The sequence below is a fragment of the Mandrillus leucophaeus genome, unplaced genomic scaffold (assembly GCF_000951045.1).
Source record: "Mandrillus leucophaeus isolate KB7577 unplaced genomic scaffold, Mleu.le_1.0 Scaffold299, whole genome shotgun sequence".
NCBI classification, from domain to species: Eukaryota; Metazoa; Chordata; class Mammalia; order Primates; family Cercopithecidae; genus Mandrillus; species Mandrillus leucophaeus.
Genome location: NW_012103131.1, coordinates 711,991 through 720,541, shown reverse-complemented (window position 1 = coordinate 720,541; position 8,551 = coordinate 711,991).

Here is an 8,551-nt window from a genome sequence, read left to right as displayed (position 1 = left end):
TATCTCCTTCAGTTCTGCTCTGATCTTAGTTATTTCTTGCCTTCTGCTAGCTTTTGAATGTGTTTTCTCTTGCTTCTCTAGTTCTTTTAATTGTGATGTTAGGGTATCAGTTTAGATCTTTCCTGCTTTCTCTTGTGGGCATTTAGTGCTCTAAATTTCTCTCTACACACTGCTTTAAATATGTCCCAGAGATTCTGGTATGCTGTATCTTTGTTCTCATTGGTTTCAAAGAACATCTTTATTTCTGCCTTCATTTCGTTAGGTACCTAGTAGTCATTCAGGAGCAGGTTGTTCAGTTTCCATGTAGTTGAGTGGTTTTGAGTGAGTTTCTTAGTCCTGAGTTCTAGTTTGATTGCACTGTGGTCTGAGAGACAGTTTGTTATAATTTCTGTTCTTTTACATTTGCTGAGGAGTGCTTTACTTCCCACTGTGTGGTCAATTTTGGAATAAGTGCGATGTGGTGCTAAGAAGAATGTATAATCTGTTGATTTGGGGTGGCGAGTTCTGCAGATGTCTATTAGGTCCGCTTGGTGTAGAGCTGAGTTCAATTCCTGCATATCCTTGTTAACTTTCTCTCTTATTGATCTGTCTAATGTTGACAGTTGGGTGTTAAAGTCTCCTGTTATATTGTGTGGGAGTCTAAGTATCTTTATAAGTCTCTAAGGACTTGCTTTATGAATCTGGGTGCTCCTGTATTGGGTGCATATATATTTAGGATAGTTAGCTCTTCTTGTTGGATTGATCCCTTTACTATTATGTAATGGCCTTCTTTGTTTCTTTTGATCTTTGTTGGTTTAAAGACTATTTTATCAGAGACTAGGATTGAAACCCCTGCCTTTTTTTGTTTTCCATTTGCTTGGTAGATCTTCCTCCATCCGTTTACTTTGAGCCTATGTGTGTCTCTGCAGGTGAGATGGGTCTCCTGAATACAGGACACTAATGGGTCTTGACTTTTTATCCAATTTGCCAGTCTGTGTCTTTTAATTGGACCATTTAGCCCATTTACATTTAAGGTTAATATTGTTGTGTGTGAATTTGATCCTGTCGTTATGATGTTAGCTGGTTATTTTGCTCGTTAGTTGATGCAGTTTCTTCCTAGCATTGATGGCCTTTACATTTCGGCATTTTTTTGCAATGGCTAGTACCGGTTGTACCTTTCCATGTTTAGTGCTTCCTTCAGGAGCTCTTATAGGGCAGGCTTGGTGGTGACAAAATCTCTCAGCATTTGCTTGTCTGTAAAAGATTTTATTTCTCCTTCACTTATGAAACTTAATTTGGCTGGATATGAAATTCTGGGTTGAAAATTATTTTCTTTAAGAATGTTGAATATTGGCACCCACTCTCTTCTGGCTTGTAGAGTTTCTGCCGAGAGGTCCGCTGTTAGTCTGATGGGCTTCCCTTTGTGGGTAACCCGACCTTTCTCTCTGGCTGCCCTTAACATTTTCTCCTTCATTTCAACTTTGGTGACTCTGACAATTATGTGTCTTGGATACTCTCAAGGAGTATCTTTGTGGTGTTCTCTGTATTTCCTGAATTTGAATGTTGGCCTGCCTTGCTAGGTTGGGGAAGTTCTCCTGGATAATATCCTGCATAGTGTTTTCCAACTTGGTTCCATTCTCCCCATCACTTTCAGGTACACCAATCAGACGTAGATTTGGTCTTTTCACATAGTCCCATATTTCTTGGAGGCTTTGTTCATTCTTTTTACTCTTTTTTCTCTAAACTCCTCTTCTCACTTCATTTCATTCATTTGATCTTCAATCACTGATACTCTTTCTTCCAGTTGATCAAGTCCATTACTGAAGCTTGTGCATTTGTCACGTAGTTCTCGTGTCATGGTTTTCATCTCTATTGGGTCATTTATGGACTTCTCTACATTGGTTATTCTAGTTATCCATTCATCAAATCTTTTTCAAGTTTTTTTGCACTGGGTTCGTATTTCCTCCTTTAGCTCTGAGAAGTTTGATCGACTGAAGCCTTCTTCTCTCAACTCGACAAAGTCATTCTCCATCCAGCTTTGTTCTGTTGTTGGCAAGGAGCTGCATTCCTTTGGAGGGGGAGAGGCACTCTGATTTTTTGAGTTTTCAGCTTTTCTGTACTGCTTTTTCCCCATCTTTGTGGTTTTATCTACCTTTAGTCTTTGATGATGGTGAGGTACAGATGGGGTTTTGGTGTGGATGTCCTTTCTGTTTGTTAGTTTTCCTTCTATCAGTCAGGACCCTCAGCTGCAGGTCTGTTGGAGTTTGCTTGAGGTCCACTCCAGACCTTGTTTGCCTGGGTATCAGCAGCAGAGGCTCAGTTGGAAATGCAGAAATCACCCGTCTTCTGTGTTGCTGACGCTGGGAGCTGCAGGCTGGAGCTGGTCCTATTTGGCCATCTTGGCACCCCCCTACCCCCCGAGAACTTTGTAATTCTAAATGAAAACTTTGTCTATGAAAACTTTTATCTAGGATTTTACATATATGAAAACATACAATGACATAAAATATATGTTATATTTATGGGTTTGATTTGTGTGTGTGCATGTGTGTGTGTGGCCTAAGAAATGTTGTCTACCCTCAAATTACAAAGTTTTTTTTTTACTAATTTATCTAGAATTTTTATTTTTTTAACTTTTACTTCTAGGTATATGATCCATTTTGAGTTAATATTTGTGTGTGATATGAGGTCAGGGTCATAGTTCATTTTATCCATATAGGTATCAAGTTGTTCCAATGCCATTTGTTGAAAAGACTGTTCTTACCCCACTGCATACTGTGAGCAGTTTTCATAGTTCTTATCAGATCCTCAAATGTGACCAACTTCCGATTTAGTCTGAGGATGTTAAAATTAGGTTTGCAAAATGCATATTTGAGAGACTGGACTTAAATGACCTCAAGATCTCTTCACAACCTTACAATTCCATGTCTCTGTGTTTATGAGACCTCAAGCTTGAAAGGTTCTCCCAGTATGCACAATTGTCTGAACCCACTTAGGGGACTCCTGGGAAGATGAGAAACATTCACGAAGACTCTAACAAGTCAAGGGTGTTCAGGAGATTCATGCCAGATCCCTCTAACTTCACTGTTTTGCCTGAGACCATCTCAAAACGCTTCCAACTCCAGCATAATCTCTTGAGTTCCTAAAGCAAATGAGGTCATTTCAAAACATTCAGGTAACTGGGGGAAGCAGAAATTCCTGAAGGTTTCACTTTTATTTATTTTTTATTTTTTATTTTTTTGCCTAGGCTGGAGTGTAATGGCACAATCTCGGCTCACCCAAACCTCTGCCACCAGGTTCAAGTGATTCTCATGCCTCAGCCTCCCGAGTAGCTGTGATTACAGGTATGTACCACCACACTTGGCTAATTGTGTATTTTTAGTAGAGACAGGGTTTCTCCATGTTAGTCAGGCTGGTCTTGAACTCCCGACCTCTGGTGATCCACCTACCTTGGCCTCCCAAAGTGCTAGGATTACAGGCTTGAACCACCACGCCTAGCTGGTTTCACTTATTAAGTCACTATAATTCTTACTCTGCAAAACTGTTAAAAGATGATGCCACTAGCATGCAAATATTTGAGTTGCTGACTCATGACCTCTGCTTAAATTCTTCTTCTATGGAATACACTCAGACCCAGTCTGAAAATACAATTTCAGCCTCTGCAATGTAGATAAATACAGGCAGTGCTGGGGAAGGTTTCATGATGAGAATGCTTTAGACATTCTGGCCAGTTCCACTCTGAGACTGCAGAGCAGCCGAGAAGCTATACAACGTGGCTTTTGTTCAAGTGGCAATTAGCAGAAATTATAGAACTGGGCGCAGTGTCATTGTGCAAAGAATTCAGCCAAAGTAGACACAGACCAGTTTTCATTAGACCAGCCAAAAGCTGGAGAACCCTCTTTCAAAAAATTAAACAAGCTCTCAGCCTATTTGCTACAGTTATAACAATGCCGAGAAGTGTGCTTCCTCTCACTTACAGATAGTACCTGGAGGACACTATGGGAGATCTCTCTACGTGTTGGGTCTTTGATTGACAAATGTATTCAATGGGAAATTGCTGGTGTGATTTTATTCATTATTAGGAAAATGAGGCAACTGAATTGTGCTGTTGTAGCTCCTGTGCCAGTTATAATAGTATCTCTGGTTATTTTATTTTTAATACAGACATTAGAGTATGAGGGTCCATTTTTGTCCCTATGGGACAGGAAAGTCAGAAGAAGGAAATCAGAGTAATTAAAGGGTAAGAAGGGAAACTTGCACGTAGAAAGTCATAGAATCTCTATCTTGGGAGATAGCTCAAGGCTCATCTGGTCTACCATTTGGTCGTAGTTCAGCTTTCTATGGTCATTAAGAGGCAAATCAACCTACCCTTCCAAGAGCATTCCTCATACTTGAAACAAATAATTGTGCTTACTTAACTTCCCCATATCTTCTCCCATCTCAACACCCTTGGTGTTTCTAGGTATTCAGACTCTTTACCTTCCCTTCATTTCCTTCTGGACATGCCTATCCCTCATCATCCCACCTAAAATATGGACACTGGGTTTAACTGTGGGAAAGGGCAGCCTAGACGCCTCTCATAGCGCCTGTCCAGGCCTTCAAGAGTCAACAATTGGAGGATGCTCTTGACTCTTCCACTTAACAAGGAGGATTCAACAAGTCAATGCAGCAAACAAAAGTCCTTCTGTGTGTTAGGATGAGCTCCCAAGTCTACAGGACTCAGGAGTGGAAGCTCCTTCTTAGTTGACTCATGTGCTCCTATCTGTGAGGTATCACAACAAGCCCACAAGCCTGGGGGTCTAGGTTCTAACAGACTTGCCCACTCTTGCCTTAGTGAATTTAGGGATGGCATCCAAGGCCCCCGAACCAGTCCCACCTCTGGGCTCTTAGAGAGACTGGACTCCCGGGATTCCTAGTGGAGAAGCGACAACCACAGAGTTCTTGTCAGCAGGGCTCAAGAACCCTTACACTCATGGAGTCTGGAGACTAAACGAAAGCTGTCATCCCAGGAAGAATTTGACGTTCAAAGGGTGTCCTTGGGCTAGAAGTTGGGACCCCCACGCCCTGGCAGGACAAGATATCTCTAGAGGCCTGAGATCCCTTGCAGCTTACATACCCCAGGGAAAGGGGAGTCCTGATGGGATGAGATGCTTTCTCCAAGTCTACTTGGCTTTTAGATGAGAATGTGAAGAATCTACCACCATGGATGAAACCTTCCAAACTTTGGCATGACAATTTAATTTTTTTAATGAAAATTTAAAAATTAAAAGTCAAATGCAAAATCTTAACTCTTCCAAGCATTCTGTAATGGTGATTCTTACAGAGTCTGCCCCAGGCAGAGCCCTGCATATTTTCTCAAAGCAACCTCCTTCGGTCTCAACTTTTTGAAGGGGTTTATTACAGTATAAAGAGCCTGGGTTTCAAACAAAACAGATCTGGGCATAAAACCTGGCCTTACTACTTACCTGGCTGTGTAACCTCAGGCAAGTTATTCAAGCCTCTGAGCCATAATTATGTCACCTGTAAAATGGGTGTAGCACTCTGGGCCTCACAGAGATGTGGTGAGGAGTAAATGAGATGCTTCTTGTGAAGCAACTTAGCAGGATTGACCCTCAATATCAGGCATGATTACTTTGGAATCAATTTGATTATTTTGTTAAATCAAATTTTACCCCTTAGGTTTTCAGATTACATGGCAATTGGGTCATCTAAAAGAGGTGTATAAAACATCAGATAGAAGAATCCAGACTAATTTTTATATTTCAGAGCAAGGAGTTACACTCTTACCATTGTGTAGACAAAAAAATCCTGTGTAAAATTTGTGACCTTAGAACACTCTTGCCAAGTTTCCAAGCACCCCTGTCATCTCCCCTCCCCTAGCTGCGTTCCTGTACCTCCTCCTCTTGGCAGAGAGCTTGTTCTGAGCAAGTCTTGCCTCCTTCATCATCAATCCCCTCGAGCTTGGCCCCCTGCAGCTTTCAAGGTCAGTAAGTATTGCCCTCCTGATCACCCAGGTCAGCTCCTCTTTCCATTGAGGAGAAGGAAGGAAATCCAGATCATGCAACCAGGGCTGGAGATTATGCCCTGCTCAGTCCAGGTCATTCCCCTTCTATTCCATGAACCCCTTAATGTCCGCTAAGAGCACATCTGCTGAGAACCTTCCAGGCAGAGGGTCCGGCCTGTACAAAGGCCCTGCTTAGGGGTGGAAACAGCAGCTTTAAGGAGAGAGGCTCAAGGGTCTGAGGGAAGATCTGAACTTAGGTCTTGGTCTCATGCTCTCTATTCTTAGGTTCCATTACCTCCTCAAAAATGAAAGACTTGGCTTTATTTATACTAACCAAGTCCTCAACAATGAGGCAATCCATCCCCCAAGAGATGCACAGTTTTGACACATTAAACCTGCATGCCCATAAATGCAAGCATGTCACACTTTATCATCAAGCAGCCAAGGGGGACACAGCTGGAGAGACATCCTAGCATGCTCTATTTCTGTTGTGATTAATTAGGTTGATCATGCTTAATTACAGCTTTCTACCTTCAACCAGAGAGTCCACTACCTGAAAGAAGTGTTTCAGGTCTGATTCATGAAATTCAACATGTGTGTAAAAAACAAATAGGCTTTTGCCTCCAGGAGCTGGTTAGCAAGGCAAAAGCTCTTGACTTCACAGATCTTCATTTCTGATAGTCTGTCAACATCAGGAAGATGATTTGAATTTTCCCTTTTCTGTGGCCAGTCTGAAGATACATGGGGAGGGTTTCAGAGCCAGAGTCTTGGCTTCTAACACCAGCTTTGCTGCTGGTAAGTAGGAGGACAAGAAAATCCAGTAACTAGAGCAGTTCCAAGATGGTCGAATAGGAACAGCTCCAGGCTACAGCTCCCAGCGTGAGTGACACAGAATATGGGTGATTTCTGCATTTCCAACTGAGGTACTGGGTTCATCTCACTGGGGTGTGTCAGAAAGTGGGTGCAGGACAGTGGGTGCAGCCCACCAAGCGAGAGCCAAAGCAGGGCAAGGCATCTCCTCACCCGGGAAGTGCAAGGGGTAAGGGAATTCCCTTTCCTAGCCAAGGGAAACTGTGACACACAGCACCTGGAAAATCAGGTCACTCCCACCCTAATACTGCGCTTTTCTAAGGGTCTTAGCAAATGGCACACCAGGAGATTATATGCCGCACCTGGCTCAGAAAGTCCCACGCCCACGAATCCTCCCTCATTGCTAGCACTGCAGTCTGAGAGATAACCACAAGGTGGCAGTGAGGCTGTGGGAGGGGTGCCCGCCATTGCTGAGCCTTGAGTAGGTAAACAAAGCTGACGGGAAGCTCAAACTGGGTGGGGCTCACCGCAGCTCAAGGAGGCCTGCCTGCCTCTGTAGACTTCACCTCTGGGAACAGGGCATAGCCAAACAGAAGGCAGCAGAAACCTCTGCAGATTTAAATGTCCCTGTCTGACAGCTTTGAAGAGAGTAGTGGTTCTCCCAGCATGGAGTTTGTGATCTGAGAATGGACAGACTGCCTCCTCAAGAGGGTCCCTGACCCTCCAGTAGCCTAACTGGGAGACACCCCCTAGTAGGGGCAGACTCACACCTCACATGGCCAGGTACAATCAGGCAGCAACATTTGCTGTTCAGCAATATTCACTCTTCTGCAGTCTCCGCTGCTGATACCAAGGCAAATAGGGTCTGGAGTGACCTCAAGCAAACTCCAACAGACCTGCAGCTGAGGGTCCTGACTGATGGAAGGAAAACTAGCAAACAGAAAGGACATCCACACCAAAACCCTGTCTGTACGTCACCATCATCAAAGACCAAAGGTAGATAAAACCACAAAGATGGGGAAAAAACAGAGCAGAAAAGCTGAAAATTCTAAAAATCCGAGTGCCTCTCCTCCTCCAAAGAAACACAGCTCCTTGCCAGCAATGGAACAAAGCTGGACAGAGAATGACTTTGATGAGTTGAGAGAAGAAGGCGTCAGATGATCAAACTTCTCCAAGCTAAAGGAAGAAGTTCGAACCCATCACAAAGAAACTAAAAACCTTGAGAAAAGATTAGATGAATGACTAACTAGAATAATCAATGTAGAGAAGTCTTTGAGTGATCTGATAGAGCTGAAAACCATGGCACAATAACTATGTGACAAATGCACAAGCTTCAGTAACCAATTCGATCAACTGGAAGAAAGAGTATCAGTGATTGAAGATCAAATGAATGAAATGAAGTGAGAAGAGGAGTTTAGAGAAAAAAGAGTAAAAAGAATGAACAAAGCCTCCAAGAAATATGGGACTATGTGAAAAGACCAAATCTACATCTGATTGGTGTACCTGAAAGTGATGGGGAGAATGGAACCAAGTTGGAAAACACTATGCAGGATATTATCCAGGAGAACTTCCCCAACCTAGCAAGGCAGGCCAACATTCAAATTCAGGAAATACAGAGAACACCACAAAGATACTCCTTGAGAAGAGCAACTCCAAGACACATAATTGTCAGAGTCACCAAAGTTGAAATGAAGGAAAAAATGTTAAGGGCAGCCAGAGAGAAAGGTCGGGTTACCCACAAAGGGAAGCCCATCAGAC